This window comes from Odocoileus virginianus, chromosome 5 (assembly GCF_023699985.2).
Source record: "Odocoileus virginianus isolate 20LAN1187 ecotype Illinois chromosome 5, Ovbor_1.2, whole genome shotgun sequence".
NCBI classification, from domain to species: domain Eukaryota; kingdom Metazoa; phylum Chordata; class Mammalia; order Artiodactyla; family Cervidae; genus Odocoileus; species Odocoileus virginianus.
The window spans coordinates 66,111,853-66,137,292 of NC_069678.1; the positions used below are offsets into that span (position 1 = coordinate 66,111,853).

Below are 25,440 nucleotides of genomic sequence, written 5' to 3' on the forward strand. Positions count from 1 at the left end.
AGATTGAGCTGAGGTAGAGATCCAATAATATATAGAGTGTAAAAATACAGTCTCCCTGAGAAGCACTTAGCAGTGGTTAACCCATTAACTAATTAATTCAATAAACATCATTAAAAGCCAACTATGGACCATGTGTTATTGAGAATAACATGCAAAAATAGACTTGCTTCTGGCCTTTTGGATTTTATAGTCAGTGGGCAAGAAAGATGCTTATTTTTCAATAAGTGATAAGTGCAGTAAAGGAAGAGAATAGAGAGCTATAATGGTATATTGTCAGGGGTACTTGCCTAGCCTGGGGGATTAGGGAAGACTTCCTAAAAGAAGAGGTTAGTGATCTGAGATTCTTCAGCATCAAAGGAGTGGGGCTAAAAAAACAAACCAACCAACCAAACAAAAAAAAAAACGAAGAGAGGGAGTGGGGAAGAGTGTTCTAGGGAGACAGAAGAGCCATGCAAAGGCCCTAGGGTGGGAGGGAACCTTGTGGTAAATGTTCTGTGGTGTGAAGTAGAGTCTTTTGGTGGAGTTTTCAAAGAAGTTAATCAACTACAGCCGGGACAACTCACACATCACACCTTCCTTAACCTTCTGTTCCTAAAATCACATGATTTACAGCATATAATTGCTTGGGTTCAATCCAGTGAGAGCTTCTTTGAAAGATAAAAGAACAGCAAGAGACAGGGTGATTTGGTGAGTAGAACCTAACATGCCAACAGGTAACCATGTATGTCAGCATATGATTAAGGACCACAATGAGGGCTCTCTCTGGCTAGGAGAGTCAGAGGTCAGGGAAGAAAGCAGTGTGTATGGGGCTTCCTATTGCCACGTCTCCTGATCAGCCAGCTGGAATTCCCTGCTCTGCAGAAGGGAGTCTGACTGAAGAGAATTTTTGGCAGACAGTAGGTAATCCTTCCATCAGCTGTCAGTGAGCAACTCTCACGAAGGAGCAAGGACACCAGGGAACCATTGATGATTTGTACCAGATGCTTCAAGTGTATTGTCTCAGTCTTCATACGAACCTATATGAAATAGTATTATGACTCCCATTTTACAGACAAGGAAACTAAGATTTACTGATTTGGATTACATGTCCATGGGTGCGTATTTAGGGGATGATTGTGCTAGAACTAATTTCTGTCTCAAAACTCAGTGTTTCTACTGTAGCCCTAGGCTTTTCCCTGACTCTGGGGTGTGTGTGTGTGGTTGGGTGTGGGTATGTGTCTTGCTTTATTCCCTATGTTAGAGTATATGTTCTTAATAAGGGAAGGAGATAAAAGAGTGGGGGTGGGGAGTAACTTTTTTGAAAAATCTGCTCTTCACCAAGAGATATGCTTGCTAATTACATAGAATATTTCACTTAATGTTTACCACAAACTGCATGCTACATATTATTCTCTGCATTTTAAGATGAGGAAAATGAGTCATTTGTGTCTAAGATCTTCTGTCTACCAAGGCAGTGGGGCTGAAACTAGATCGCAGGCATGCTTGAGTCCAAAGTCCTTGCTCTATCTAGCCCACTACTGTGCTGTGTCATGTGCTTTCTAATGCTCAATAAATATGTATTCATTTATTTACTGTTAAAACAAACATTGTTTGTGCACCACTCTTGTGCTGGACACTCTACTAAGCACAGAGAGTGGGAAAGAATTCTTTTAATTTCTTTTCGCTCTTGTAGCCAGTACCAGACTGTGTGATACTTAGTTGTTCTCATATAGTTTCTTGGGTTTTACTTAATGGATATTAGAATTGAACAGGATCTTAGTCAATGTTTTCATACATTCTTGTAGTGAAGGTGCAAAAGTTCCAAGTAAAACATCAGCTAGCAGAACCCAGCAGCATATTAAAGAATACTACACCATGAGGAAGAAGAGTTACTCCAGGAATATAAAGACAAATTAATAAAGTGCTTCATATTAATGGATGTAATGACATATAATTTCTATGATTTTATTCTAGAGATAATGAAAGGAAACTGATTAGTGTGCAACATCCCTTATCTTTTACATGTATACAAATTATATATGCATATGTAATACATTATATACATGTATGAAAGCAAGCACCCACTTGTCTACTTGTCTACATGTAGGCAACAAACACACATTTGCTTCTGAAATTCCATAAAAGAAGAGCTGAACAAATAGAAGGGCATATACTAAGTTCTTGGATAGGGAGAGTCAACCTTAAAATATGCAAATTTTTACATTAATTAAAAAATTTATTTATTTTAATTGGAGGCTAATTACTTTACAATATTGTATTGGTTTTGTAAATTAAATTATAATGAATACAATTCTATTAAAAAATAACAAAATAATTTGCAAAAGTTCTTATGGAAAGAGAAAGAAATCAGAATAGTCGTAAAACACAGAACAATGAGGGAGCACTTGTTCTAGAAAATCTTAAAGTATAGCATAAATCTTTAACAAATCAGTGAGGCATTGACTAGTAAATAAGAACCAATGGAAAATAATATAATATCTAAAGATATATGGATTTCAAATATATATAGAAATTAGGGTATAATAAAGTTAGCAACTCAAGTCAGAGAGAGAGAGTGTGTATATGTGTGGAGAGGAAAAGAAACAGACCAGTCCACACAGCAGCAGGGCTTCCCAAGTGGCGCTAGTGGTAAAGAACCCACCTGCCAATGCAGGAGACTAAGAGACGCAGGTTCCATCCCTGTGTCGGGAAGATCCCCTGGAGGAGGGCAAGGCAACCCACTCTGGTATTCTGGCTTGGAAAACCCCATGGACAGAGGAGCCTGGCAGGCTACATTCCATGGGGTCACAATTAGTCAGACACAACTGAAGCAACTTAGCACGCACATACAGTTTTAACTGGGTAGCCATTTGGAATATAATTGGATTCGCATTCACACTGTGCATGAAGGTAAGTTCCAAATGGGTCAAAAATTTAAAAGTAAAATATGAAATCATAAAAATAGTAGATGAAAACACATGAGTTATTTTATTACCTAGAAATGGAAAAATCATTTCAATTATTATACAAAATGAAAAAGCTAGAAGAAAAAAAACTCATTTCATGTATTTAAAAAATCTGTTTGCAAAAATGGTCTAAGCAGAGTCAAAAGACAAATGACCCTGGGCAAATATCTGTAACTCACTTCAGATGAACGCCTAATATCTTTAATATATAAATAGGTCTTTCAAATCAATATAGAAAAGATCATCAAGCCACTGGGAAAATGAGCAAAGGATATACATAACAGATTAGAGAAAAGGAAAATCCCAAACTAAAGACTCTATAAAAGAGTCAATTGACTTTTTGCATAATAAGAAAATTTAAATTATTCTCATATACCATTTTTATCTACCAAACTAGCAAACATTCAAACATTCATACCTTATGTTGCTAGGACTGTGTGGAAATACTTTATATGCTGCTGGAGGGAAGTAAATTGGTATAGTTTATATTAATATCAAACAAAATTACAAGCACATCTATTCTTTGACCCTACAGTCCCACTTCCAGAAAATTATACTATGGATATGTTTTCCTATGTGAAAAATAATATAAGCAGTATTATTCTTCATGGCAAAGAATTGGAAATCACCTAAATATTCATCAAAGGAAGACTGGTTAAATGGAATTGTATGGCTGAAGCTTTTAAAGAACTGATATGGAAAGACCTCCAAGTTACATTTTTGAGTGAAAAATCAAGATGTAGAACAGTGTGTATGGCATAGGAGAAATGGAAAAAAATATATTTGCTTCTATATTAATTGAAATATATCTGAAAGGACACAGATGACTTAATGACAGTGATAAATTTTCTGTTCTTGTTTGGCTTTTTCTTTTAAAGAGGTCAACTCGGTAGCTGTAGGGTTTGAACAGGAGAAAGGTTTTTTTCTTTGACACAATTTTTTTACTGTTTGAATTTTGAATCATGTATAATATAAAAATATATAAATTAATATTTATAAACTTAAAAATATATATAAAAATTATTTTAAGAAACCAAATGCCTACAAGATAGAATAATGAACAAGTCATAAATTTTCAGTTTCTTTTTCTGGATGAAGTTGGGAAAATCAGACCCAGAGACCCATCCAATGAACCTCCTCACTTTTCAATAGCCTTTATAGTATCATTTGGAAATCCTGTTACCACATGGAGAGTTTGAAAACCAACTTTTAAAATCCAAAAGTTAGTGCATATAGAGCATCTTTTAAAAGCCTGGCATATAGTGATTAGCTTGGCAAATGTTAAGTGCCATTTTTATTTCCATACTTTGTAGATGGGCAAACTGAATCACACAGAAATACTCAATGAAATTTTAAAACCCTCTTTTTTTTTTCTTTTTTATATGGTGCTTATTGATGTCTTGACATACCTCATTCTGTGGTATTGTCAGTGGTTAATAGAGGTCATATTTTCAGTGGAAGCTTATGGGTGTGAGGGTAACAGATATTAGAATGTGGTAACCTGTCCTACTGTGGGCCTGAGGTCCTCCATCTCCTGTTGTTGTTCAGTTGTTAAATCGTGTCTGACTCTTTGCAACCCCATGGACTGCAGCACGCCAGGCTCTTCTGTCCTCCACCACCTCCTGGAGTTTGCTCAAATTCTTGTCAATTGAATCGGTGATGCTGTCTAACCATCTTATCCTCTGCTGCCCGCCCCCTTCTTTTGCCTTCAATCTTTCCCAGCATCAGGGTCTTATCCAATGAATTGGCTCTTCACACCAGATAGCCAAAGTACTGAAGCTTCAACATCAGTCCTTCCAATGAATATTCAGGGTTGATTTCCTTTAGGATTGATTGGTTTGATCTCCTCGCTGTCCAAGGGACTCTCAAGAGTCTTCTCCAGTACCACAGTTTGAAAGCGTCAATTCATTGGTGCTCAGTCTTCTTTATGGTTTAACTCTCACATCCATACATGACTACTGGAGGCAAAATGAATTTCAAATCACAACCCATGGAGGAAAAATGCCATCATGGAAAGCACAAAGAACTTGGAGTCAAAAGATCTAGTTTAGATTCATGATTTATCCCCAGAGTAGCTTAGTAGACCCTGGGCAGTTCTTTTTAGCAGTATCAGTCACTGACCACATCCCTGTGACATCTGTCCTCCTATCCTGATGTGTGTGTGTGTGTGTGTGTGTGTGTGTGTGTTAGTCACCCAGTTATGTCTGACTCTTTGTGACCCCATGGACTGTGGCCCACAAGACTCCTCTGTCCATGGAATTCTCCAGGTAAGAATACTGGAGTGGGTAACCATTCCCTTCTCCTGGGGATCTTCCTGACCCAAGGATAGAATCCAGGTCTCCTGCATTGCAGGCAGTTTCTTTACCATCTGCGCCACCAGGGAAGCCCTCCTATCCTCATAGGCTGCTCTAAAGCTTGACAAATCTAACTGGATTTGAAAGCATTTCAAAACTGAACAGTAGCACAGAGGTGTGCAGCATAATAGATGACAATTTCATCATAATGTCTGTCCCATTCATTCTCTGCGTAAGTGGCAGAGGATTTGTGGCTGGTGAGGAGAGTGTTAAATTTACAGAGCAACCCAAGGAGAGACTCGCTTGCCATAAGGGGAGACCCACGACTGATGGTAGGCACTTAACAGCATGTTCCAATTACAGCATTTAAATCTAATTGCATACTCTGTTAATCTCTGTCAGTGCGGCATCATTTAATATCATCTCGGCAGCCTCTAATATTGTGAGCAATGTGAGCTGAGCTGAGACTATTGAAAAAGTTCAGTCCCAGGTCTTCATATCCCCTTTAATTCTCTCTGTCAATTATGCCTCTGCCAAGAGTTCAAATAAAGGTCTTGGGATCCGGGGTTGGAGCTACCTTTTTGAAGCAAAGCCTCTTATAAATATACAGATTATATCAGGAGCCTCCAACTCCTTTGCCCTGGTTGTGTTTGACGGGTTAGTTGCAGTGACTAGTCCCTAGGGTATAACTTACTATAGGCTTCTTTCAAACAAATATTGTAAATACAATCTGTTCCATGAATTATAGCTCTGGAAATAATGTGATATCACTTGCACATATATTTTCTCCCCTCCCCAACCCCCCTGGCTCAAGTAAGGTCGATGGAAAAACTCCTCCTGACTCTTACTTAGCTCAATTTTTTTTTTGCACATAGAGAGCTTTTATTCTTTATTTATTCTCATTATGAATTTTAGTTAATTAACATGAAACCTCTGGTCATGGACTTAGATTTTAAAATAAAATTCTTGAATCAGAGAAGTCAAATGTAGGAATAACACCAACTCTATTTAAATCCAACTTTTATCAGAAATTGTTTATTCAATCAATAAACACCAAATAAATAATGTCACTTGTGCCATGCCTGTGCTGGCTCTCTGACTGAGAAGTTACATTCTTTCTAAAGAATGCTGGGCTCCAAATCCAGGTCCATGTTTTACAAGCCATATGGTTTGGTAATTTTCTAAGCTTCTCTAAATCTGAACTTACTTTTCTGTAACATTTTAATACTTTTGCCTCCCTTGAAGCACCGCTTGGGGGATTAAATGAGATAATGTATGTAAAGTACCAGGTAGAGTTTCGCACACTTTTTACAGCTGTTTAGTTTTTGCTAATAGTAATGAATAGTTATTATTTGTCAGTCAAAGGGATAAGCCTCTTTCATGAAGTATTCTTTTATGTAATGTTTTGGGTAGCCCTATAGTTCGATACCTTTATTACCCCAATATTACAGTTGAAGATTAAACCCCAGATTGAAACCTGGGGAAATGAATTTTGTCCATGGTGACCCACCTGGAATACAGAGAGTAGAAATTTAAGCCTATGAAACGAGAAGCCACAGGTGTGTTCTCTGACTACAGTAGGTTGATTCCATGCCTTCAAGGACTTCTCTTCAAATCTCGTTGGGGAGATGAGACTTACCCAAAACTATAATTGGTTAGCCAAACACAGCCATGTGTGATTAAGCATCCAAAATGACTTTATTTGGTGGAGAAGGCAATGGCACCCCACTCCAGTACTCGTGCCTGGAAAATCCCATGGACGGAGGAGCCTGGTAGGCTGTGGTCCATGGGGTCGCTAAGAGTCAGACATGACTGAGCGGCTTCATTTTCACTTTTCACTTTCATGCATTGGAGAAGGAAATGACAACCCACTCCAGTGTTCTTGCCTGGAGAATCCCAGGGACAGCGGAGCCTGGTGGGCTGCCATCTATGGGGTTGCACAGAGTCGGACACGACTAAAGCGACTTAGCAGCAGCAGCCCAGTTTTATTTGGAAGACGCTGAGACAAAGCAGCTAGAGAACAAGCTGAGCTGCTCAAAGAGACTGGAAATCACATAATGGAAATAAGATGGAATAGGTTTCTCTCTCAAGGAGTTATCCAGGGCTGTGTGGTCCTGTGATGTCTGGTGTCATCTTCCATCCTCAGACAAGTGTTTGTTCCTAGACAGCTGTTCCAGGTGTTACTGGTCTTAGGTTCCTCCTATCTGGGTGAACTCGTGGGATAGTGTAGTGATTAAGACTTCTGTCACTTTTGCCTGTGGCAACTTGGGCAGGGTATTTACTCTCTGTGCTGTGGTTTCTCTCCTGAAAAATAAGCATAATAATAGAGTTATTGAAAAACTTGAACATGTTTAGAACAGTGCTTGGCACATTATGTGTGTGTGACTATTGTATGTATATGGTGGGGTCTCAGTATTTGTCCATCAGTTGGTTTCTGGAGATGGGTGTCCCTCTTTCTGGAGATGCCTAAGAAATTACTCACTGGAAATCAATGAAGATTGTAATCACCTGGAATTCTTGCAGTGGAAAGGGGAACCCAGACAGAGACTAGGGGAGATGGAAACAAAAAGATCCACCCACAGTGCAGAATGTAGGGCAGTTCTTCTCAAAGAGACTGGAAATCACACAATAGAAATAAGATGGAATATGTTTGTCTCTTGAGGAGTTATCCAGGGCTGTCTGGTCCTATGATGACTGATTTCATGTGCCATACCCGTGTCTGCAGGGGAAGGGATAGAAAGCAGTCTGGGTGAGTGATGGGAGTAGTGCCCCACCTGTGTCCTCTAGTAGTACTGAAGGATTGTTCCATCTTCTCCTTCTCTTGCCCAGTCTTTAAGGGGAAATGAGCTCCAATTTTGGTCAAGGATACACCATGAGCCATGGAACTAGGCAGAGATGCTCTACTATCTGGGCAGTCTTTCTTTGGGAGGTCTTATCCAAGATCATTGAAAACATATTAAAATGCAGTCACATTCTTTGTTTCCTATGATTAAGAATAACCGTAAGAGTAGAGTTGTAATCTAGTGGCTGAAAAAAATGTTACATTTATATAGCTACTTAGTTCAACATTATTTTGATTTGCAGTTTTTGTTCTTTGTTTTGGATCCTGTATTATTTTATCTGCATGCATGTCTAAAAATCCTGAGCTCCCAGTACTGAATAGATGAAGTAGCCTAGGCACTAGTGGCTGGGAGCAGATGATTTGTTCAAAACAAGAAACTGGTTGAAATGATGATTTTTGCTTTCCACTGATTTATTTTTGGAAATTTTACTCAAAACTTTTGTGGTTGGAATTTCTTAGGCATGGAAGGGGAGAAAGAGGTCACAAGCTCTTGTGTATTTTTCTTCTTTGGGAATCGCTCTTCACTGTGGGTAGTGAGGTTTGATAGTCTGGGGTCTCATCGCACTGAAGAAGTAGGATTCTACCTCCACAGGCATCTCAGGGTCAGGATGGGGCTGAGTGAAAGGAACCTGGAAATGACTGCTTCTATCTGATGCTTGAGTGGAAAAAGGATTCTGGAAATGTCCAGCCCAGATCATTAGGCCTGGGGAGAAGGCTTTAATAGTGTTGTGACCTTCAGCAAGGGCTAGTGAGATAATGGATAGGGGAAGTTGGAAGCTATGGGACCAGGGATCCCAGTCAAAAATCTGGTAAACCCCAGGGCCCCCTCCACCCATTGATATGATGAGCAGAATGTTTTGCAAATATATTATCTTTCTTTGTTCCATGGGGGCCGAGAAGCTTCTGGAGGGTCAGTGTGAGTCACTTAATTCCTAGCATCCGAGAATCAATAACCTTTCCTAGATCCAGAGTTCGGAGAATCTCCATGAGCCAGCCACTCTTCTTACTTTAATAGACCAAGAGCCTAGTAAAATGCCCTTAAAACTTCCCCTTTAGGTTGTTTTGGTGAACTTTTACTTGTTCCTTGGCATTGATGAACAACACATTCCCTTATAATAAAAATGGCCAGTGAGCTTGCCTTCCAAGCAGTAACATATATTTTAAAAGATACTCAACAATATAACCTGAATGAGATGTACTTATGGAGAGGAAAAGGTAGGTCCACAGATGAGGGCAGATTTGAGATGGGGAAAAAATAAGTGGTCAAGAACACAAGGTTCTGAGTAAAACCAACTTATGTTTGAATTTTATTTTGGATGTTATTAGCTGTGTGATTTGAGGAAATAATCTAACTTTTGTGAAACTCAATGTCACCATTTGTAAAAAAGAGTTAATTACTGTGGTAACATGACTCCTATAAAATGGTCATTATGGTGCTTGGTACAAACAGATATGTAGCACGGGAAAGTAAAATAACATAGAGGCAGCACACAGCAGGGAGAAAAATATGCTGTTACCTTCACTTCTGAAGTCAAAGAACTCATCTGTTCCAATGCTCAGTGATGGCCACATATTGGTTTTACACAGCATGGCACTCCAGAAGGAAGTGTATGACAACTCTGCCCTCACTTGTCTAAGCAAAGAGAGCTGTGTGTGTGTGTGTGTGTGTGCGCGTGTGTGTGTAGAAGTGGCTTTGCAGAAAGGGTTTAATGAAGAGTATTTTAGATAAAGTTAGTCTCCTTTCCCCATTCTAATTGAATTCTTGGGTTTTATTCAAGAAAGGAAAACTGGTAGCTTATTCTCCAGATGAATGTTTGCTAGGTTTAAGACACGCACCCAAGATCTCGGAGTTTGGAGATACAAGTGGTGTTGATGTTGGAAAGAGACAGAGTTCATCCCTGTGGGGTCTCAGGGAGCAGTGGAAAATCCCATTTGCTTCCACAGACTTTGAGTTTGGGATGAGGTGGGTAAGCAAATTGGTGATCTGCAAGTTTGCCACATCTCTTGTGGATATTGAATAAAGGGGACTGGAGTCAGATTGAAGATGTTCTCAAATGTCTTGTGGGTCTCCTGCCTAAAGGTATGTTCATGACTCAGTGCCCACCTATCTCAGATGAACAGACAGACCATGAGTAGATTGGTAATGAGAGAGATAGGGGAAAGGTCACTGGTACTCCTGCTGCTGCTAAGTTGCTTCAGTCATGTCCGACTCTCTGCAACCCCATAGGCGGCAGCCCACCACGCTCCACTGTCCCTGGGATTCTCCAGGCAAGAACACTGGAGTGGGTTGTCATTTCCTTCTCCAATGCATGAAAGTGAAAAGTGAAAGTGAAGTCGCTCAGTCGCTCAGTCGCTCAGTCGACCCCATGGACTGCAGCCTACCAGGCTCCTCCATCCATGGGATTTTCCAGGCAAGAGTACTGGAGTGGGGTGCCATTGCCTGGTACTCCTAAGTGTTCCCCTTACATTCTCCTGGGTAAAAGACAGCTTCCCCCATTTACCGTCTCCCATGTTAGCCAGTCCGTAAGACATGGAGGAGAAAGAAGAAACACAACAGCATGAGGACAAATGGTTGGGGCTGAGCACGTCACACTTCAGTCCTATGTCATCCTCTTCCTGGAGCTGCTTCATGGAAGATGCAGGGATGGGGGATGTTAATTCCTCTGTGGGACTGAATGTTTGCCTGGAGTGAATCAGAGGATCAGTCCCAAAATTGCTGAACCAGGTTGAATTATGGGAAGGACTCATCTATGGTCAAATGACTATTTAATAATGTTTAGGGATCACCAAATCCTTTCCCCCACTGCCCCTCTCCATTAACATGTGGTGATGGTACTTGAAAAGCAATCAGCATATCAACTGAATATCATAAAAGAATGGAAAATAGTACGGTAGAGGTAAGAAGGGGATGCAATGGATACACAATCAGAAAGGAGAACTGAGCTCATGGGGAGTGTACACATGCAGAGGTGTAAGGATTGAATAATAGCTCTCTGAAAAAAAAAGCTATGATTTATAGCATTGGCCAATTTCCATGGTGTAATCACTCCTTCTGTGGCTACCAACATGATAACAGATAAGTTGAGAAAAATATGCACAGTCAACTCTAGTGAGCTATTTCAGACACTTCCAGCACACCAGTGTGTGTGTTTGTTTGTGTGTGTGTGTGTATGTGCATGCATGCATCTGTAAGGCTTTCTGGAAAAAGGGACCCATGACCTAAGTCTTAACGAATGAGTAGGAAGGAACCAGGAAAAGAAAGGTAAGAAGGACATTCAAGGCAGGGAAACAGAACAAACAAAGAAGGAGGCCCCAAATGGCATGATGTGTAAGGACAAAGAACGCAGTCCACTTTATGGTCATTACCGACGGTCAGCATGTATTCAGTTCTGCTCACCATTTTTTCTTATAAGTGACATGTATGTTATTCAAATAAATGAACTCAAATCATTATCATGTTTAAATCTTTTCATTGTATTTTTCATTATTCATTTGTCAGTCACAACAAACAATTATGAGAGCCTACTTAGTGTTTTTTACTGAAATGATTTAAAGATGAGTAAACAGATAGTCCTTGTCCTCAAAACACTTGTAATGAAACAGAACACAAACAGATACATATGACACACCATGATGGAAACACTGAGTAAAATATGCATATGTTATTAGGTATTGTGGGAGATGGAGTGATGGACCCCAAAGATGTGGACTTCTTAATTCCTAGAACCTGTAAATATATTACCTTACTTGGCCAGAGGGACTTTGCAGATGTGATTAAATTAAGAAGCTTGAAATTGATAGATTATCCTGGATTATCTCCATGGGCCTTGAATGTAGCCATAGGGATCCTTATATGAGAAGAAAGATGTAAGGATGGAAGCAGAGGGAGTGAGAACATGCTATGCTACTGGCTTTGAAGATGGAGGAAAGGGCCACAAGCCAAGGAATGTTGTCAGCAGCCTTTAGAATCTGCAAAAGGCAAGAAAATGGATTCTCCCTTAGAGCCAGCCCCCTGGGAGAAATGCAGGCCTATCACAACTTGATTTTAACTTATTGAAATTTGATTCAGACTTATGACCTATATAGACTGTAATTCACTTTATGGTTTCTTTAAAAAAAATTTTTTTTTATTTGGCTGCCCCCGGTCTTAGTTGCAGCATGTGGGGTCTGTCAGTTAGGTGTGGTATGTGGAATCATTTTAGTTGCAGCATGTGAACTCTTAGCTGCTGCATGTGGAATCTAGTTCTTTGACCAGGGATCGAACCTGGGACCCCTGCATTTGGAGCTTGGAGTTTTAGCAACTGGTCACCAGGAAGTCCCTGCATTGTTGTAAACTACTGTGTTTTGAGGTAATTTATTACAGCAGTCACAGGAAACTAATATAGAGGTATTGAAAGCAGAGATGTAACATGGTAATTAAAAACCTTGATTTGATAGTCAGATGTCTCTTTTACAATGATGGCCTTATCTCTCAACAGTTATACAATTTTGGGCAAAAGTTACTAACTGCTTCATGCCTCAGTTTTCTCATCTGTAAAGTGAGACAATTATACCTATTTCATAGGTTTAGAGAGTGGGTGTTGTGAAATTATATACACATTGTATGGAGTCCATAGTGAGCAATCCATGAATGTAAGCTATAGTTTTTATATAGATAATTAAGTTTCTGCCTTCTCTCTGCTCTCTGATCAAGTTGGTGAGTATAACTGAATATGTTGAGGATTAGATGGGATTTTGTGATCTGGCCTAGACAAAATGTTGATATTTCTAATGTTATTTTTACAGGCAAATATGATCTCAAGTTGAAAAAGCCAATCCTTCACACATTTTGGAACTGCCAAATGATTTTAATTCTGAGTATAATCTTGTCTCAGAATAAAAATTCTTGTTTGATCGGTCATTAAAAGGGTTAAGAGTTTGCATCTTTTCCATCTCCCTGCTACCCCCTCACCCCAACCCCACCAATAAAAATCATGTTTTGTGCACCGTCTCTTTGGCCCAAGTATTATTCTCTGCTCTGTGATTTGGAGTCAGCCTGTCTGTCCCCTGACTGATCAGGAGCAACCGAACAGCTGTGAAAACAATGCAGAAGCTGAGGAGAGCTGTGATTAGTGGGGGAAGCTGGGGAAATCTGGGACCCACCAGGCCTGTTTCCCACGTCAGCACACAGTCTGCAGAATCTGGGTATCACATGGCTGGGCTCAGCTTTGGCAGGCCCGTCCCCAAGCTGGGGCTCCCCATCACTGGCGCTGCTCTTGTTCTCCGGCACCTTCACTTCAGAAAGGGTATTTATTCCCCCATATTATTCCCTGCACATCCTTGGGCCTATTGCATAAACATAGTGTTGCTAGGCAGACCTCTAGCCTCCTTTCATCCTGGGTCCCAGAAAATTCTGTCCAATCAAATTCAGAGGAGTGTACTTACAGCTGGTGTTGTCCACTGCACCAGCTCTCCTCTCTGGTCCCAAGTTTTCCTGCCAGAAATCCCCCAGCTTCTGCCTTGTGCATTTGATTTTCTAGATGTGGATATTTAAGCGAGTTTACAGATCCCCCTGACCCCCAACTCTTCCCCCTGCTACTGTGTCCATTACTCCGCAGAGTGTGCACAGGAAACATGTAACTTAATCAAGTGTGTGTTGTGTTAAGTCGCTTCAGTCATGTCCAACTCTTTGTGACCCCATGGACTGTAGCCCATCTGGCTCCTCTGTCCATGGGATTTTCCAGGCAAGAATACTGGGGTGGGTTGCCATTTCCTCCTCCAGGGGATCTTCCTGATCCAGGGAATTGAACCCATGTCCCTTGTGTCTCCTGCATTGGCAAGCATGTTCTTTACCACTAGTGCCACCTGGCAAACTTAATCATATTCCTTTGCAAGTAATCAATTCAAGATTACTGGAGAACAAAGAATTTCGCTTACTGTCCCAATGAAATGCCTGGTGATCTGCCAGCAGCACTTGCTGTTTTCACTCTACTTTTCAAACTTCCTCCTGCCAACAGCTCCCATGTGCCCACCCTCTCCTGGTTCCCTTCACCTGAGTGACAGTCTTGCCCTCTTCTGCCTTATGTTTCCCTTTCTAATGACACGGTGCTGAATTCATCTTTCTAACCCCAGCAACCAGCCCAGAACCTAACACACGCAGGGCTCAGGAAGCATCTGGACGGTGAAGAAATGCTGAAAGCATTGAAATGTACTCTTTCCTTGTTTCTCCTTTGAAATATAGTTTACAAATCTGTTACCATGCTGATCTAGGTTTAATATTTTCTCTTCTGGATTTAGTCACCACTGTAATTATTCATAGTTCTCAATTGATCACAATAATTTATATACATTATGAATGTTGATAATTAATTATTAGACCTCAGAATCTCATTGAAAACACATCTCTCAATAATAGACTTATTCATGTAGTTTATGGATCAGCAGAGGACTACTAGTTATTTTAATGACAGAGGCTTCTATATTAATTCTATTCTATTTTTTGTTTCTTTTTAAAATATTTAAATATTATTGGAGATTTCAAATATGCACTAACTAGAGAGACTAGTAAAATAAATTGCCCATTATCATTTGCCCTTTTTTTATGTTTGCCTACAAACTGCACTTTCTATTGTGTGTAAGCTATTTAGCATGTGTAGGTCTTTGCTTAGTCCACTTTATTGAGTGAATGGTGTGTCTGTTCTTATTTGACTTCAGTTGTTACACACAAAATACTACTCTTATTTTTATTAGTCTTTTGAAATGTTGACTACCCATTCTGTGTGGCATCACTACTTCTTGAGAGCCATCCATGGCAGACTCACTGATTAATCAGAGTATTGCTTTCTGCTGAGATTTAATGCAGCTCAAAAATCCTTCTTAACATGGTGCTCCAGGCAATTGCTATCAACCAACAGAGTGGCTTGAGGACTGAAATCAATTTTAGTCCTTGTGTGTTTATTTTAAAGAATAATTTCTCTATTACATTTGCAAATATGGTACATAACACAAAAATCAAGCAGTATTGAAAAGTTCATAGAAGAAAGTAAATTTTTCCACAAATTTCTCCACCCACATATTATCATTGTAAGTTTGAAAGTGTATTTAATATTATTTTCTACATTTCTTTTTGGAAACAAAGGGATGTGACAGAAATAATTATATAAAAGTGTGGTCATTAAAATGCACATCAATTTTAATAGAGAGTATGTTTCTTTTTTTCTTAAATCTAATGGAAGAAAAAAACAAGGAATTGCTAAACCTCAGACTGTTACTTAACAGAATATTTATTCTTAAAAAAGCCCTTCCAAACTTAAGAAAAAAATTATGAAATACATTAATGGGATGAGGAAAAATTGCTTTTAAATTAGATGCTCCAAATTGGGCCTTATCTATAGGTGCCTTTTTTGAAATATGAGACATGTGGGTCATCTATGTCTTCACAGCCCTTCCTCACGCCTTCCATTTTTCCTTAGTGAAATTATTTTACATTATTGGAATTCATAATATTAATATCTAATTTATAAACATAATTCCCAGTCGTCTAATCTTAATTCAGTACTCAAATCCATTTAGCGCTTACTACTGGCCTTTTCACCATGGCTTTGCTTTTGCAGAATTCTTTTATTTTGAGGCATCATTGATTTGCAATATTTTGTTATCAGGCACCTTTTTCACCAAAAGCTCATGGGTTTTGTGTTTCTAAGTTTTTAATGTGCTTGAGAATGCTCTCATCTTTATGCTTGAAGGGTAGTAATTAAATTGTCTCTATGGTTCTGTGATCCAGACAACCAAATGATGCTACTATTTCTTTGCAGAATGACTTAAAAACAGTCCATATCTCTAGCATTTAGGTGTTCCCTGGAAACCTGCCTGAGACCTGGTGGGATAAACCTTTCGCTCACAGACAGCATGGCTGCACCCTGGAGGCCCCCTCTGCCTTCTCTGAGTCACGTTGTCTCTTTCCAATCCTTTTCTGCTCTTGGCCCAGCCGAATACCTTTCCTTGTTTACCATGTGGATCATAATTCTGGCCTTGGTCCATCCTCTGTGAGATTTAATTTCTTTAACACCTGCTCTGGAAAGATCTTGTTTTTCACAAAATTTCCTCTTCCTTACTCACAAGGAAAATGCATTCTGTCCTTGGCACCCCTGAAAATTGAGGTAAATGATTTTTCTAAGTCTTCCTGCAGGTTTTGCTACTTATTCCATTAAGGTTTTCCATGTCATCTCTCTTATTTCGTAGCCCAGTGTTTCCTCAGTTCAGGATATAGCTGCTTCCTTTGAGCAGTTCTTCATTGTATCTAAAAATGAGGTATTTATTAGAGACCCATTATCCCACAGTTCTAAGATGCTGTTGAGTTCAAAGTCTGATAACTGATTAGCAATGTCTAACTTGGTTTCTGCCTTCATCTCTTGCCCGCTAAACTAAACAGCAGAGGCCACTGTAATAACCCTTTTTATTAGCACGGCACAAACACAAAATCTCACTAATTGTGGTTGATGCCTGGTTTGTGCTTCTAATAGGGAAGACACACAAGTGAAAAATATAGTATGAGTTTTGCTTTAACTGGGTGAGAGAAGGGATGATGGGAGAAGATGATCTAAATCTGTGGAGGCTTCAGGGAAGATTTTACAAAGGATTTGGCTTTTGAAGGAAGATTTGAAGATCAAGTTGGAGTTTGTCAGGAACTCCAGCCCTTGGGGAGAGCTCAGAAGAGAACGGCCGGATGTGCAGTGAAGTGGCAGCAAGGAAAAGTACGGTGGGCCGTGGGAACTGGGAGAATGTTAGGATGGCCTGGAGGGAGGAAAGTTGGAATCTGTGGTTGATGAGGTAGATAAAGCTCTGCTTCTCTGAGACTAGAGTTTTGATGTTATCACGTAGGTGAAGGAAAGTCAGGGAATTCCAATTTTGAAAGGCAGAACTTTACTGTAATCAGATCTGCGTGTCATGAGGGTTGGTTCTGGCAGGGACTGGTGGCTGTTGTCAGAGGCTGAGACTAGCTGGTGAGACAAAGCCTACTGTAGGTGCACAGGTGAGAGGCAGTAGGCTTGACTTGGGTATGACCCACTAAGAAGGCAGTAGATGTGAGGGTGAAGGGGGGTCTCTGGAGAGGTTTCTTTTTTTTTATTTTTTTTTATTTTTTTTAAAATTTTTATTAGTTGGAGGCTAATTACTTTACATCATTACAGTAGTTTTTGTTATACATTGATATGAATTAGCCATGGATTTACATGTACTCCCCATCCCAGTCCCCCCTCCCACCTCCCTCTCCACCCGATCCCTCTGGGTCTTCCCAGTGCACCAGGCCCGAGCACTTGTCTCATGTACCCAACCTGAGCCGGTTATCCGTTTCACCCTAGATAATATACATGTTTCAATGCTGTTCTCTGGAGAGGTTTCTTAGATGATCTCAAAGCCAGAGAGCAAATCCTCAGAACAAAGGTCAACAGGTCTGGGTGCATTTGACCTGATGGCACCTTGCCTCTGTCTATTATTGGCAACGTGATCATGGGAGAGTCACTGAACCATCTTAGACTTGGTTTACTCATCAATATATATGCTTGGTGTGAATATTATTTGTAATAATATTTTCCCTTGGGAGAATGCATGGTGCCCTGTGACACTGCGACATGAGTTAGCTGTACCCATTCCTACCCTCCTTGCCCTATTGCGTTATTTGACTCTGGGAACAGTGATGCTGTCAACTCTGAACAGTTTGATGAAAATTCTACATTTTGGGTTTCTCTGGTGGCTCAGCCAGTCAAGAATCTGCCTGCAGTGCAGGAGATCTGGGTTCAATCCCTGGGCCTGGAAGATACCCTGGAGAAGGGAATGGCTACCCATTCCAGTATTCTAGCCTGGAGAATCCCATGGACAGAGGAGCCTGGCAGGCTACAATCCATGGGGTCGCAAAGAGTTGGACACAACTGAGCAATTAACACGCTAGCTCCTACTTTGCATAACTGAATAGTTCAGAGGGTGAGTCAGGAATATAAAATCAATCAAAGCCCAACTGAGTGCATTTTGCATAAGACATCTTATTAGTCATAGGATGAACAGTTATCTCAAACAAATAACCTCTGTTTTCAGGTTCTTGGGACTGGAATCCATGTGGAGGGTAGGGTAGGGAGGAAGCATATTGCTACTTCTACTATTACTAATCTTAATCTGTGATGAATGGAATATTTAACATGTACCAGGAACAAATATTTTAATTATATAATATCACTTAAGTCACACAATAAACTTATGAAGTAGGACTTGTTCATCTGTTTTACAGATAAGAGTATTAAAACTAAAACACTGAAAATAACTTGCTCAAGGTCACTTGACTAGAAAATATTAACTCTGGTTTTTCAGTTAGCTTTTGCTGAATAACAACCCCTCTAAACAGTGTGGCTTCCAATAACTATCATTTATTATTCCTCATGAGTCAAGGGGTCAGTTGGGTGTTTTGAAGATCTGGGTCAGGCTTGGCTGGTGTCAACTGGGTTTACTCCTACATCTGTGGTCAGATAGAGGGCAGGCTAGTCTTGAATGGCCTCTCTCAATAGCCTTCTCTGGATGTTGGCCGACTGTCAACTAGAGAAATGAGAGTGACTGGACCTCATTAACTAACAGGCCAGCCTGGCTTATTCACATGGCACAGGGTGAATGTTCCAAGACTAAAAACAGACATGAGCAGACACTTGCAGCCCCAACTTAGACTATTGCTTCTGCTACAGTCTTTTGGCCAAAGTAACACAAGGCCAATACAAATACAAAGGATGGAAAACTAAGTTCTGCCTCTCAGTTGAAGAAGTGAAAAGAATTGTGGCCATTTGTGTTATATGCCACACAAGCCTAAGTGTGGTTTTGGACCCCAAAGCCCAAAATCCCACAGTGAAGGACATTATTTTTAATCTTTATTTGTATCAATAGATGAGCAAACTGAGGTTCAAAGATATTAAGCAATTTGCTCAAAGTTCCTTGACTAGTGAGTAGCTAAACCTTGGTGTGAAGCCCAGCATGTCTGACTCCAAAGCCAGTGAGTTTCTGTTGGACCTAGATGGTGACACTCAAGGTTCAAGTCTATGAGAGGTGAAGCCATTTGTTCCTGGGGGTGGAAGAGACCTCAGAGGTTGTCTGGTCCATTAGCTGACAGACTTTTGAATTTCCATGGCTCACTATAATTTCAAAAAGTATTTTGGCACCACCACAGATTTCTCAACTTGCTAATTTTTTTTTTTTTGCCAAGTCAGGCACTGTAAAAACCACCTATCATCCTTATTTTATAGAAAAATAATGAAACTTTGACACCAAAAGACATAATTTTATAATTGAGTTATTGTTTAAATTGAATTAATCCAGCTTTGTGAAAACTTTCTACTTTGTCTTTATTATTTGCTTATTTATTGGTGGGCCAGGGAAGTCTTTAGATTGGCTGAAGGACCTGCATATAGACGCTACTAATTTATCCCTGTCTTTTCACTTGTTGGCACTCAAATACCCTCTAAAACATCCCTAACTAGTGGTATTCAATCATTGCTTGCATACTTCTAGAGATAGAGAGCTCACTATTATCTGAAGCAGTTCACTACACCTTTAGATAGCTGAACCAAAAAAATAATATTATTTTATTTTATAGGACACAAATACTTCTCCCAGTGACAACTACCCATCAGCTGAAGTTTATCTCTTGGTGTTCAATTAGAAAAACTGAATGCATTAAGGTGTTTGAAAACAGTCCCTGAGTCGACTCCCCTGAGTCATTATGAACCCTAGTCCCTTTGGTCTCCACTGAGACAATGCTGTCTTTGAGTATCATTTATTCTCATCTTGCTCTCAGGCTTCATCCAGTTTGACTACATCTGCCTTCAGGTAGATGTAGAAGTCTTTTTCTCTGTGTTTGGCCTGATTAGCTGCAGTAGATTAGGTCATCCATTTTCTCTTCTACATATGATTCTTCTGTTAATGAGGTTTAAGATCATATTTGCCTTAGCAGGAGATCATATCAAGCTGTTGACCCAAGGCTCAAGTTTAAGCCTTAATTTCTATGTGAATAAAATGTGAGCATAGTAGAGCTGTTTTAAAGGCTCAATAGATACTCCACAAGTCGTTATTGAACAACTTCAAAAACTTTGAGAGAGTATCTATCATGAACTAGAACCTGTGAGAGATGCTGGGAATATAAAGAAGAAAAGACATAGCTTCTGTTCTCAAGGAAGTAAAAGTCCAAAAAATAAAACAGACATGCAAAAACAATACTACAACATTAACAGTTTTATTCTTTTTTTCCCTCTCTCTCTCTTTTTTTTTTTTTTAAAGTGGTGGCTACCAACTGAAATGGGAGAATGGGAAAAGTAGTATCAATGCCTCCTGGGGTTCAAGGAGGGCTTTATAGAGGATGTAGCATCAGAACCAAGACCTGAAGAGTGTTAAGAATTGACAGGTGGACCTGGACTTTTTACATTTGGGGCAGGTATTGAATCTTGGAGGTTAAGGAACATGGGCTTTGGGACCAGACCATCAGAATTCTAATCATGGCATTGCTATTTCTCACAGTATATATCAACTTCTTTCTCAAGGACATTATTGCTCCCTCCCCAATGTTGTTGTGAGGATCAAATGAGACAATATCCATAAAGTTCTTGGCAATATCTTGATGCATAAATGGTGTGTGTGTGTGTGTGTGTGTGTATGTGTGTTTGTGTGTGTGTGTGTTTGCTCTGTCACTCAGCCATGTCTGATTCTTTGTGGCCCCACAGACAAGTTCCTATGCCAATGGAATTTTCTAGGCAAGAATGTTGGAGTGGGGTACCATTTCCTACTCCAGGGGATCTTCCCAACCCAGGGAGTGAACCAGTGTCTCTAGCATCTCCTGCATTGGCAGGTAGATTCTTTACCACTGGCGCCACCTGGAAAGTCATAGGTGGTAGCTATTCTTATTAAAAATGACCCAAGATAACTCAAGTCCAAGCCTGATCAACTATACTGTTTAATTTCCTTTTATTACAGTCTTCCTGACACAGTGAAGAGTACACCTAGGATACATCCTTACTTGCCAGACTCACGGGAGAATGACTTTAAGAAGAACACATGGGTAGGCCAGGAAGTTGCTGCACCCAGAAGTGCAGATATTCACTGGAGGAGGAGGCAGTCTGAAACAATCATGTTCACATTTCTCTTATGAAATGCTATCATTAGAAACCCAACCCAACAACAAGACATTTTAACTGAAAATAACTTCAAGCATAAAGAAAAATGTTAAGAATAAGAATAGTACAAGGATAGTCATATGCCCTTTAACAAGATTCTTCTATTGCTGACATTCTGCTCCATTTGCTTTATCATTTCCTCTCTTTACCTTTGTGTTTACATATGGACAGACACACAGTGTAAATATACATACATATATATATGTGTGTGTGTGTGTATAATATTTTTCTGAACCATTCGAAGGTAAGTTGCATATATTATAGACTTTACCCTAAATATAGCAGTGTTTATTTTCTAGGGACAATGGTATTGCCTTACACAACTGCAACATGGTTATCAACTTCAGTAAACACTGAAAAAAATACTTTGATATAATCTATTGTCCTTACTCCAACTTTGTCAATTGACCCAATAATATCCTTTATAGCATTTAAAAACGTGAAGTATAGTTGATTTACAATGTTGTGTTAGTTTCAGGTGTACCACAAAGTGATTCAGTTTTATAAATATACATATATATATTCTTTTTGACTATAGGTTGTTACAAGATAGTGATCCTTTACATTTTTAAGCCTCTATTATAGAATCTAAAAGTCAAAACTATATAAAAATTACACTTAGAGGAATTCACTCTCTCGCTTCCCTTCACCTCTGTTTCCTTAATCCTATAGGTATCCAGCTTAGTTGTTTTCTTGTTTATCCTTTTTTTGGGGGAGGGGGTAAAAATAAGCAGAGATTTGTATGTTTTCTTATTTCCTCTTTTTGTTTTACATAAAAGTTAGCATGCTATATATGTTATTTTGCATACTGATTTTGTCAATTAATACTTCCTATAAATTATTCCTTCAATATATAGTGATCATCATTTTTTTTTACAGCAGCATAGTACTCCATTGTGTAACACTATGGTTTGTTGAACCAGTCCTTTATATTTGGACATACAGGTATTTTCCAGTGTTTTGCAAATAAAAGTGATGCTGCACTGAATAATCTTGTGTATGTGTAGTTTTGTATTATTAGAGATTTATGTTCAGGGTGAATTCTTAGAGATGCTATTCTGGGTAAAAGAGTAAATATATATGCAGTTTTACTATGTATTGACAAATTGTCCTCCACAGGGATTATGCCTTTTTACATACCCACTAGTAAGCAACTGCCTGGGAAACCCAACATTTTGACTTTTATGTTTCACAGGATGATAAATTAGAAGGGATTCAGGAGCCAGGACAGAATGAATATCAAAGGTCAGGTACTGCACAAAGTGGGAAAAAGGATGCCCAACACAAAAATCAATACACAAAGTGCTTTTTTTCAGACCCTTAGACACCATCTGCTTAAGGGCAGGGCAGTCTTATTTAATTTTTCTCTTTAGGGCAAGGCATTTCTAGTAAGACATCTTAGCAAGATGCCTAGCACATTGTAGATGATCTATAGATATTGACTGTTTAAGTGAATGAAAGAATAAACTGGCAAAAACCTGGCATTCCCCCTGGGAATAAATAAACCTGGCTGGGAGATTATTTTGAAAGGATAAATCTCACCTCTTCTTCTCCCCTTCCATCCTAGACAAACGCTCCCTTGTACAGCCGCTCCTGGGGACTGAGCAGTTTGAAGTTTCCAAAGATGAAAACATGTAAGCAGTCCTTGCATTAGGAGATGGGGCTGCACAGAGGCCTATTGTCTGCTGGGACACTGGGAGCTCTGTGGTGAGCGGGGTGTGTCCTCCACTGCAGCCGGGTCTTTTCAGCCAGAGCATTGCCTTTTCTCTCTGGAATGTAATATTCTACCCGTGCCCTCGGAGTGGCATTGTGCAGTAGCAGGGTCAGCAGCGGGGGGGCGCAGCCGGGGAAATGATCTCTGTCCGGGGAACCCAGGAAGTCAGAGGCAGCATCAGAGGGCACGGCCAGGACGGGGCCGCTGAATGGGAGCTTTGTGCAAGTCTTGGTGGCGGTGGCTGGAGAGGCACCCTGCTCTTGCAGCTCACCTGGGGGCTGAACAAAGCTGCCTTTCAGGCCTCGGGGCCCACAGTAAACATCGCGCAGGTGATGGACCTGCTTTCCTGCTCCGCAGCGGCCCCAGGATCGCATTTCTGGCTGGTGTTTCTTGTGCGTTGCCGCTAGGGCTCGTTCTCCCTCCAGGGTTATGAAACAGCGGAACTCGCCCATGAGAAGAGGGGACACCTGTTCTGAGGCCACGAGGGTCACTTCAACTCTGAGGACTATTTTTTGTTTTTGTTCTTTTTTTTTTTTTTTTTCAGAGTCACAGGGGAGCAGGCGCAACTAATCTAGGTTTCTGCTGACTTTTGACCTGATCCGCACTAGTAAGCACTCTTTGTTCAGCTCTCAGGATTTATAGAATTCCTGTTTCACTTGATCTTCGTGAATGTGGTTTGGGAGGTCAATGGGACAACTTTTATACCAGAGGAAATGGAGCCATGATGAGCTGCAGTGAGTCCAGAGGGTGGAGTCTTCTGACCCTGGATTCAGAGTTCCTTGCAAGACATGATTATCCACAGTATCATGGGAACTAGAATGATCCTGGGGGGAAAATACTACACTGCACCATGATTTTGGTATTTTTTTCTGGCTGTTATCTCTCCAGACTTGAAAGAGCAAGGTCCCTTATATAAGAGCCAAAGCTCTGATCTGAATTTGCATTCCTTGTCTGCCTACTAGGTCGTTTCAGTCATGTCAGATTCTTTGTGACCCTATCAACTGTAGCCCACCAGGCTCCTCTGTCCATGGGTTTCTCCAAGCAAGAATACTGGAGTGGGTTGCCATGCCCTCCTCCAGGGGATCTTCCCAACCCAGGGATCAAACCCACGTCTCTTATGTCTCCTGCATTAGCAGGAGGGTTCTTTACCACTAGTGCTACCTGGGAAGCCCATTCCTTGTCTAAGAGATTGTTAATAGTTTTTATATGTCAGGGTTGAAAGCAGAAATTATGAAGCACTCATTATTCTATTTGGGCTTATGAACTCATGAATAGACTCTGGTGCTGTGATTCAAGGAAACAAAAGGGGGTTTATTTAGAAGTGAAAGGGCGGGTTTCCTTTTTCTGACTGAGACAGGCTTAGTTAGCACTTGGGGTACTTCTGTGAGTGACAGAAATCCGTAATCTATGTGGATGAAGCACCAAATAAGGGAAGATAGCTATGAGAGGATTGCTAACACTGAGGCTTTTGAAGCAGGTATTGGATCTATGGCTGGGCTTGTGTTGGTTGGAGAGCTCTGCTGGGGAGCCATCTCTGAGCCCACCAGGAGCACCATCACCTTCTAGATGATCGAGGACTGTCTGCCTGGCAATATCGTGTACAGGATGCATGTAATTGTAAGGGAGTGAACACCATGTAGCACTCCCTAATTTTGTGCATACCGTATATACTGCCAAGACTGTTTTCAAAACCCTAGGCAGGGAAGAAAATCACCCTCAAAACCGACTGAAATGGAATCCTCCCTGCCTGTAGCAACTAGGAGCTCAGAGCCAAATATAATTTGCTTAAAGTAAATAAAACAATTTACTCATTCATTCATTTATTCATTCAATAATATTTATAGAGTTGTCATTGTGAGTCGGTATGATCTCAAAGAATGTCAGCATGTCCTTCTCTGGACAGGTTAGCAAATTTGTTTAAAGTGGATTATTTTGATATTTGGCCTCTATAATGGTTCTGCTTTCTCTTCATGAATCATTTGTTGCAGTGTTTCCATAAATCCTTCTCTGCTTTCAAAATATGGCTCAAATACCTCCTTTTCCACAGATACTTTTTCTCCCACCTCACCCATAAATTAAGGTGTAGCTGGGTCTCGGCCTGAGCACTAGCCCTGTCTACCCATGGATCTAGACATGTCTGAGGGTGTCTGGAAAACTTCAGATTGAGACCTGATGGAACTCTCTTTTAGGGGATATTGAGAATTCTCCTGTGAAATAAATCATGTTTCCACTTGTGGGATCCAGACAGACACATCTCAGCATGTCTGGAGAACCAATCGAATGACCTCAGGTTTTAGGTTTAGGCAGATTCTCTAGGAAAAACAAATATCCTCTACCAAGAAGGAATCCCATCTAAAGCTCTTCCTTCACAGGTCAGAGAGAGAGAGAGTTCTGAATACAGAACAGTGTTTGTCATCTGGATTTGCCTCCTATCTTGCAAAGGCTGTCTTGGGAGCACAGAGCTGCCATA

The 25,440-nt window shown here is 40.2% G+C and overlaps 1 long non-coding RNA gene across 4 annotated transcripts in view; it reads left to right on the forward strand.

Moving 5' to 3' along the window:
* LOC139035224 (uncharacterized) overlaps positions 1-25,440 on the forward strand; it is a 141,139-nt gene that overhangs the window by 74,772 nt on the left and 40,927 nt on the right. The window contains exons 2-3 of one of the 4 annotated variants that reach the window (XR_011487852.1): positions 22,824-22,890; positions 23,515-23,577. The exons of the other annotated variants lie outside the window; for them this stretch is intronic. This is a non-coding gene — a long non-coding RNA (uncharacterized lncRNA). The remainder of the gene's footprint in view (positions 1-22,823; positions 22,891-23,514; positions 23,578-25,440) is intronic. 4 annotated transcript variants of the gene reach the window in all.